Raw genomic sequence first — 9,417 nt, 5'->3', positions numbered from 1 at the left:
ACCGCAATCTTCTCTGAGGTCTCACCAAATGCTGTCTTTACTTCTTCCCACATAATCAGTGTTGTTCAAAATCTAAAAACAACTAAATCGAGTGAGCACGATGGTCTAAGCGTCCATTTATTGAAACAATTATATATAATATATATATATATATATATATATATATATATGTATATATTATTATCATTATTATTATCATCATTATTATTATCATTATAATGATAATGATAATGATAATAATAATAATTATTATTATCATTATTATTATTATTATTATTATTATTATTATTATTATCATTATTATTATTATTATTATTATTATTATCACCATTGTCAACCCCCTTACTCACATACCTAACACATCTCTTTCTCTAATGATGGCGCAATGTGGCGGAAAAAAAGGTTTCTTTCTGCATCCTATAAAGGCGGGTAAGCACCACACTCAGAACAACAGACAAAAACAAAAACAAAGACAACAATAAGATTTATAAAACTCGATCTTAGGAAATTGTTTTCCTAAAAAGATCTCTTTCTTAGTGGTCATTTTAGAATACAGTACTGTAAAAGTAAACATTTTCGCGGTTTTGAAAGTTTCACGCATTTCGTACCAAAAACAAGCGCGAAAATAGAAGCACGCAAATATTTTTGCATGCCGTATGTTCCAGTGGTTGATGTCTTGATTCCGCGAAATTAAAAACACGCGAAACTCTTTTCGTCTGGCCAAGCGCGAAAAATTAGTCGCGCGAAAATATCCACTTTTACAGTAATTGCCTGAACCTATCGACGACATACCACTCGGTCAAAAGATGTTGCCAATTTACATGACATTTAAACAAATAAGAATTCAAGTCGGCTGAATCACATTCTACTTCTCTAAAATCTAATATTCATCAATAAATGTGGCGTTTTTACTTATCTTTTTATCGATAGATAACATTATACGCTTCCCAACCCTCCCCTTCCGTCACACATTTTTTTCTTTTTTTTTGCGTCTGTCGCTACCACTGATCTCCTATAGAGGGGAGCTTAGTTCGGTGGGGGAGATCAGTGGTCGCTACACTGGTTTTGGTCGGTAGCTGGCGGGTGTCGAAAGAAACGTGCGTGTAGTGCAATACAAAGGGGTGGCTTAGTGTAGTACCATACACTCTACATACACAGGACTAGGACAGGAGAGTAGTGTACACCTGATATAGAGATCTCCTATCGGGGAGTAAGTATGAGTTTGCTGCTAGTAGCAAGATTTCTATCGTGTGGGTAACGTACGGGTCGGTGTATTACTGTAGCAGCATACGTATTTGCACATTCATTGGATGGGTGCAGCAGATGTGGTGGGAATCACCAGGAAAAACAATATTGTGCAATATATAAGCTTGCCATTCTCTGACCCGACGACGTGTTTCGCAAGGTACAACGTTGTAGGCCAACATAAATGTAATCTTTTTAGCAGGTATGTACTAAGTTCGCGGCTCTCGCTCCGCATTTTTTTTTTTTTTGGTTTGGTCGTGGATGATTGATGGAAACAACATCATTGAAGGTCTAACGGTTATAACGTTAGACCCTATTCTGTAACTAAACTTGTCAATAATGTTATAACTTTACGAGACAGAACTATTAACGTTAGTGGTCTACTGGATTCCAGTATTGCTGTGAACGTTACGGCTGTCAACAACACTCCTCTTGAAACTCACTCTCACTCCAGGGAGGTGGACCTCCCTGCCTGCTCAGTCTAACGTTTAACGGTCGTTAGTTAGACACCAAAACCAGCTAACCAGCTAACCAGGTTAGAGTTTCTAGCTAGCCCAGCAGACCAGACGGCACCAGTGCACAGGAAGCAGTGCCAGTGACATGATCGTTCACGCAGCAAAGTAATTTAATTTACTGGAGGCACTGGAGTAAGTCACAAGAATAAATTTACTAATAAATACTACTTTACTAGACACTCACTAGTTTTCTAGACCACTAACGTTAGACCTAATTGGTTAGACCATATGCATATGCATATCTATAATGTTAGGCCCCATTTTATCAAGATAATCTAGACATCTCTTCGTATTTACTAGTTCTAGTACTTAGTCTAAAGACCTAACTTTAAGATCAGTAGAGAACGTAGAGTTCTACCTCGGGTATCGATTATAAACTTCTTTACCATACAGGCGCAGCGCGCAGGCTATCATAAACTCATAGTCTAACGTCAATTACGGTATGGTCGCCACTTGTGTGTAATTCCTATGCACTTCCGGGTGGGCGAACTAATATCGGCACTGAATTAGTTCGCCGCCCATAGCCTGCCACATATTATTAGCGTGTGTGTTTATACACACACTTCAATGAAGGATGCATCGTCCGTCACCGCGTTTGAAAATATCCCTTAGTCTGCAACCTGAAATCCGTTCTAAATCAAAAACATCCTCGCATTAAAAATGGTTTGAACACCTCTTACGTATACATGGTAAAATATATTTTGATTACAATTATTTGAGTTTTTACGGAGGAAAAAGGTGAATTACGAATGTATTTTGAGAGTGATGAAAATCCGTCGCCCAAGCTGATCTCCGATCGCGGCGCGTGTTTACATGCGATGTAAATGTCTGGCGACCTTACCGCAATGGCGACCATACGGTAATTGACGTTAGGGACAGGGATCGCAATTCTGCTTCTGGCGGTGTTTGATGTCTTTCTCGTGTTTTTCTGACTTTTTCGATGGTAACATCCACTTCCAGAAAAAAATGGTGCCCACATCGGCTTGCGAAAGTTCTATTCTACGTGGGAACATATTTTCAAAATCCATGAATATCGGGAAAACAACAAAAAATCCAGTTTCTTAGACCCTTGTGTCTTAACTATGATGTTAAGAAGTACCAAAAATACAATTTTGGATTCGATATGTTGTCATTTAGGTGAAAAAATTTCACTTTTGTCGGAGATTGTGCCCATTTTATCGGTTGATTTTTGTAGATTGGTAGTATGCAAGTATGTGTGGTATGCATGTTTAGACTCTCTATTTTCGGTACTTCTTTACATCACACTCTACATATATTCACAGTTAAGAAACTAACCGTTAGGGTCTAAGAAACTGGATTTTTTGTTGTTTTCGCGATGTTTGTGGATTTTGAAAATATGTCCTCACGTAAAATAGAACTTTCACGAGCCGATGTGGGCCGCCATTTTTTTCTGGAAGTGGACGTTACCATCGAAAAAATCAGAAAAACACAAGAAAGAAATTGGCAACACCGCCAGAATTGCGATCCCTGTTTGCGTAGGTGCATGTGTGCCAGCTATTTTCACGTGCTTTCGCAATGGGAATTGGCGCTTACGCAACGTTCGTGAGCCATGTGAAGACGTTCAGCTGAAGATCGCGGAGCACGCGCATATTGCATACGAATGATACATTGTGCCGCAAGCCGGGCTACTGCGGCGCATATCGGCGAAAACTGTGCCGGTTTGGCCCTTGTCAATCTTGACCACTGCGTTTGTCATTGGTCATATTTTGATGATAACAATAGCGTTTATGAATAATCTTGTCTATGTTTCATATGAAATGGTTGAAAATAATTTGCCCGATTTGTTTAGTCCTTAGTCCTTACTTTGCACTTAATTCAACAGCCAAGTTATTGTTATAATGCACATAACATGCATAATGCATGATCGTGCATGCACTGTGTATGTATTTGTATGTAAGGTGTATACGGTATGACAGTGTATTTTGTTTTGCCCCTTGTCACTGAATTTGTGCATACATTGTAGTCATACAGACAATCACAGAAACGTATTCTGCTTCGCTTGTAAAATTTAGAATGATATTAAACAGTCAAGATTTGATTAACGTGATAACGAAAGATAAGTGACATCAGGAAGATCGTTTGATGCTTGCACTATGCTACTGTACCTTCCAAGCATGTTTGGTATTTAAAGGCAGAATACTACATGTAGCATGGAAGATTCTATGGGTTGTAACAGATGTTGAGAAGGGATACAGGCTGTAGATTATGTTGAGCTCCTGTGATTATGAGCTGGAAAATGGTACTCATGGTTGTGCATTTCCCTGATTTTGTTGTTTTTTCTTCATGTCTTTACCTCATTCCATCATGGGTTTTTTGAATGAGGTCTAATAGATCCCTTTTTCTCTTGCATTTTTGTCTAAATTTTCCTTTCTTGTATGTCAAGAGTGAAAACTAATCTGAATGCGGGACATGTACACATTGCAAGTGAAAGTTCAGGTTTCCTTTTTAAAAATTGCAAATTTTTGTACATCAGATGTTGCTACAAATAGGCAACTACATTCACATTCGTATGTACACCACCTGAAAACTCATTCTGTTTCCTCATCGCATGAGGGCTGTATGCAAAAATGTATACCAACTGTATGTACTGTAAAAATGACAGAAGATATTGGTAATGTGCTGATGCTGCTAAAGTGATCGGACTTTGGCATCCTCAAGAGAACTTTTGTTTGTTTGTTAACATAGTACAGCAGTATCAAGATCATGAAGAGATTGGAATAATCTGATCAGTGCAGTGATTTCTACTGACATTATACTGAAGACAAAATTATACATTTTGCTCCGTTACAAAGTAGTCTGATTTACAGGTAGTACACCATCCTCAAGGTTTTGCTGACGTACACGACGTGTACAATGTTGTGTTGCAGTGAGCAATAAACACATGACATGCAATTTGCAACACTGTTCACTGTTGGTACATAATGTACTGAGGAGTAAAGTTAGCCCACTATGTTATTGCTCACTATTACTTTTGCCGGCTGGCATTTTCTAGGAGTATAGCTGTTCAAGGGGATATGGTATTGTCGTTGAAGCCCTGAGTATTTGTCTAATGTGACCATTTATCACCTGGCGGGACTCGGTAGTGAAGATGGGTTCTGACCCTTTCATTCATTTTCGTCATTTTGTTTACCATCACTCCTCGAAATTGGGACATAGTGTAGAAAATTATTCAAGAAAACGTGTCATTGCTACATCGTACAATGCAAATGTACATACAAGTATGTTGTACATTCACAATTTAAGTATGCATTTACAATTATGTGAAGCAATTTCAATTGCTGGATTTGAGGCTCCATTGATTCAAAAGATTTCTAGCACAGCAGTACAGTATGTGAAATTCTTGTCACATGCAACATTGTTTTATAGTAATATACTGAACTACTAGTAATTGGTAGCACTACAGTGTACAGTGATGTGGGACCTGTCAGTGATACATTGTACAAATGTATGGTGTCGAGAGCATGGATAATATGGCCATTGCAATGTAATTTGTGAGAAAGTCTTCCATGGGTACAGTTGTAGTTTTTCTTCTTCAAAATTTTCCCTCAAAAGTCGAGGAAATATAGAATTGATATGGGCAAATATAAATAGAATGTTGTGTGATGCATTTCATGTGTAAATGCGTCAGTTAATGTACTGTTGTCACATTACATCTTTGTTGATGACTCTGCATTATATTATTACCAGGTGTTGTACAAGTCCTGCAGTAACATGTCACATGACTACACTGTATGTTGTGGTCCTGCTGTGCATATCTGAGTGTTCTCAGTGAGCCAGAAAAGTGTATAATCTGTGAGTAATTGCTTAAATCCACTTTGGTTGAAGTGACACCAATTCCAAGTCATATTGTTGTAACATTAGGATACTGTATTAAGTTTCTGTGCAATACATGTACTCATGAAATTGATATCAGTCCGAGGGTCAGAAGAGTACACAGAACCTGTAGGCCTACATACAGGTATACATACTGTACAGTGTATATCTCAAAATACATTCTGATATTAAACTGCCTTTGTTGGCTTACGAATATGTAAGCAAGCCATTACATAAAAGGAGGCCATGATCTCCTGATTTTTGCATGGAACAGTAGTGTACAGTGTACATGGTAAAAGAAAAAAAAATGATACAATTTGTATGCTTGCAAAAACTGGCCTTGGGGATAGGATTTCCACAGTTGCAACACTCAAGAGATGAGGTGAGTGGCCTTAAAGGGATCATACAGTTTTGGTTGAGACCTAATTTCAGGTTTCTAACATTTTTTGGTGAGATAGTGAGAAACCTCTTATGAAATGTGAAAGAGCATGTAATTCTATGAGGAATTCAACGTGTATTTGATGAAAATTGGTTTTGAAATGGCTGAGATATCCAAAAAAGAGCTATTCTAATAAAGTGTGGGACCCACACTTTATTACGATTGCTTTGTTTTACTTTGTTTTTGGATGTTTCAGTCATTCCTAACCGATTTTCATCAAATAAACTTTGAATTCCTCTTAAAATGGTATGCTCTGTACTATGTCATAAGTGTTTTCTTGGTATCTCGCAAAAAGTTAAAAGCCCAATTCTCATCTCTACCAATACTGTACCATCCCTTTAACAGATAATCCCTGCCAACTTCCCCCCTCCATCAAAACCGGATAAATCAGACAAACAAATACTTAGTGGTAAACAAATTTATATGCCTGGTACATTGTATTTGGCCACTATCACAAGGTTTTGAAATTAATGAAAAGAGGGATGGTGGAAAAACAAATGAATGAAGAATGCAAATTTTAAGAGGTGCTGAGTACTGATTTGTATAGATTGCAAAGGTTGACCGTGCTGTCTGATGAGGTAGGCCTACGTGTAAACTTGAATAGCCCTGTTATTAACATAGGTACCCTACATGTTTTATGTTTACATGTATACAGTATTATAAACCTTCTATTTTTACTAGACCTTCCAGGCTCCCATAATCAATAGATTAAATTGTGTATCTTGTGTCAGTATGATGCATTGTATGCACTCTCAATCTCAATGTTGCACAATCCCAGCATGTTGAAATAAATTGCATTGGGCAGAAACTTCTGCAGGTGACAGCTACTGCTAGATGAGTAGCTGTCAATTTGAGGACCAGTCTTTACTCTTTACTGGACACAAACGATGCTGTAAACTACATGAGGGTGACATATTTGTGTACAGGAAGCTCCTTGTCATCAATCAGAAGATCCTAATTTGGAGTGAATTTTTCTTAAAGATGTCTAGATAATGTTAAGCACTTACATTACATGACATGTCACTCCTTGTTTACACCATCACAGTAGCTGTAGAGTGCTGATTATGACTTGCTGAGTTGTAAGTGCTATTTTGAGTCACTTTTAGCCTTTTCCTGTCTAAAGATTCACAAGAGGGTTGTGCTGATGAAGGCTGCCACCTTTTAAAGGCCACCAGCTGTTGGCCACATGATCAATGCATGATTGATGGTGCATCTGCAACTTAAAGCCTAGTTCCTCTTCAAAATACTCACTACTTTTTACAAAGTGCAGTACGGTACGTACAATTGCACATGTACGTGTATGTACTACTATCATCATATCGCAATGCCTTTTTAAGTTGTGATTCAATTGTGCACGACCATATCTTCTGGGGGTTTTAGGCCTGAATTCAGGAAGGTGGTACAAATGAAACCATGGTTCAAACCATGGACAAAAACCATGGAGCGCCAAGTGTCACATGGAATATTTCGTTACAAAATCAGTCATTTCGTCGATGAAATGATTCTTTTGTAACGAAATGACAACATTTTGCAACTAAATGAACATTTTGTGAACTAAATGAACATTTTGTAACGAAATGAACATTTCGTCCACGAAATGATAATTTTGTTAACGAAACGGTCGTTTTGTCGGCGAAATGACCAACTTCGTAACAAAATATTCCGTGCAACACTTGGCGCTCCATGGTTTTTGTCCATGGTTTAAACCATGGTTTCATTTGTACCACCTTCGTGAATTCGGGCCTTACTGTAGTGTGCTGTCTATTTCCATACATGTACAGATGTATTTAGAAAATAATCAGTGCAAAATCAGTGTGTACAATGTATTCATTTGTAGCTCAACATTCTGAATTTAAAGTGTGTTGAAGATATTTTCATTGTATCCGCATATTGTATAAACTATACATAGGATGGATCTCTTTCCAGTAGATTTGTCGAGTCTTGCATTGTTTGAACTTTGTGAAAGAATTGAAAGGTGTATAAAATCAAAGTGTCACTAGGGTTAAACAACTTCAAGGCACTGTAGGAGTAATCAAGCAAGAGTTCCACAGAACCAGCGAACTTTTCTTCTTTAAAAAGTGGAATGCATTCCTTGACCTGTCTTCAAGGGTAGGGGCCAGGTTATTCAGTAAAAGTATGACACAGTCACTTGTCTCTGCCCATGCCTTAGCAATGTATATTTGCTCATAATAGAAACAGTGATTGTGTTTGATACATGTACATGTATGTGATCTTGTCTTTTTAAACTAGAGTTACTTGAGAAGTACTGTAGCTGAAGTTTCACTCGTGTACAGTACTACTGATTCATACAGTTGTGTTCTAAAGTGCATAGGGAACAATTCTATACTGTGCACTGTATCCGCTGTATGCTTCAAGTACATTTGTATCATTGCAAATATTGTATTGTCCTAAAGAGTTCATTAGCACAGTGCAATGCTGTGAAATTAAACAGGAATTTTAATTATTCTAGCATAATGAAAGAGCACTTGACTAATCTCCTTCAGAGAGATGTGTATTCTTCATAAGCAACATTTTGTGGATTTCCCTTTAAATTTTCTTTACATTGTATATCGTTCCACTCTACTGTACATTGCAAATTGAAGTACTGTATCAGCCTTATCCAGCAGTGACAGCATGTGGATTTCAGCAAAACTTCATGCAAGTTTAATTTTACAAAAATCATATTAAACTTTGATTGAATTTTCTGACTGACTGTACCCTAGCCTATACAGTGTATGTCAAACTGTCCCAATGTATTCTAATATTAAATATTTCTGCTTTCACTGAATCCAGTTATAGTTGGTGTAGTGTAAGTTTCCCTTTAATAATACTACCAGGAGAGGAAAGACCTGGATGCTTTCATTATTTGTTGTATAAAAGATGTTATCTTTTGCACATTTATAGTGATGTGGAATACAGTGAGTCAGAGGGAAGAGGAACCGCGTGGGAGCGCTCATTAATGCAGTATCGCTGTGATTGGGCTGTGCAGCATAATGTTGAGGGTATGCTGTATAATTACAGTTGGAATGTCTCCAAAGCTCAGTTCTATGCGTCTCACTGGAAGACCTGAACGTCATTTCTAAGTGCTGTTCTCCTTGGCAGTCACGGATGGTATACGCAGCGTGCTCGCCCAAAGATGCCCCATGCATTGGGGAGTGCTGGCAGATTATTAGGCGGCGATGAGGCAGAAATGCTAAACTGACCATGAGAGCAGTGTTAACAGAGCATGCACTGCATTCATAATAAAGAAAGTTTTCACCAGTTTTTTTTTTTTTTTTTTTTTTTTTTTTTTTTGGGGGGGGGGCCTTGGCTGTACAGGCCCGATATTCACGGCAGTGTACACAGTGGTCCTCTGTCTGTGTTCCTGTGGAGGTGAAATGATAT

The 9,417-nt window shown here is 37.9% G+C and overlaps 1 protein-coding gene across 1 annotated transcript in view; it reads left to right on the top strand.

Moving 5' to 3' along the window:
* The first annotated feature begins 1,287 nt into the window (after nucleotides 1–1,287).
* LOC139728088 (E3 ubiquitin-protein ligase HERC2-like) overlaps nucleotides 1,288–9,417 on the top strand; it is a 99,405-nt gene continuing 91,275 nt past the window's right edge. The window contains exon 1 of the mRNA XM_071639054.1: nucleotides 1,288–1,447. The gene's annotated coding sequence lies outside the window, so the exon portion shown is untranslated. The remainder of the gene's footprint in view (nucleotides 1,448–9,417) is intronic.

Source organism: Diadema antillarum, unplaced genomic scaffold (assembly GCF_040938485.1).
Source record: "Diadema antillarum isolate AM-2024a unplaced genomic scaffold, OU_Dant_1.0 scf00000018, whole genome shotgun sequence".
In the NCBI taxonomy this organism is placed as follows: domain Eukaryota; kingdom Metazoa; phylum Echinodermata; class Echinoidea; order Diadematoida; family Diadematidae; genus Diadema; species Diadema antillarum.
Note: the sequence above shows the minus strand (reverse complement) of the source record. Positions and strands in the feature narration are given on the sequence as shown.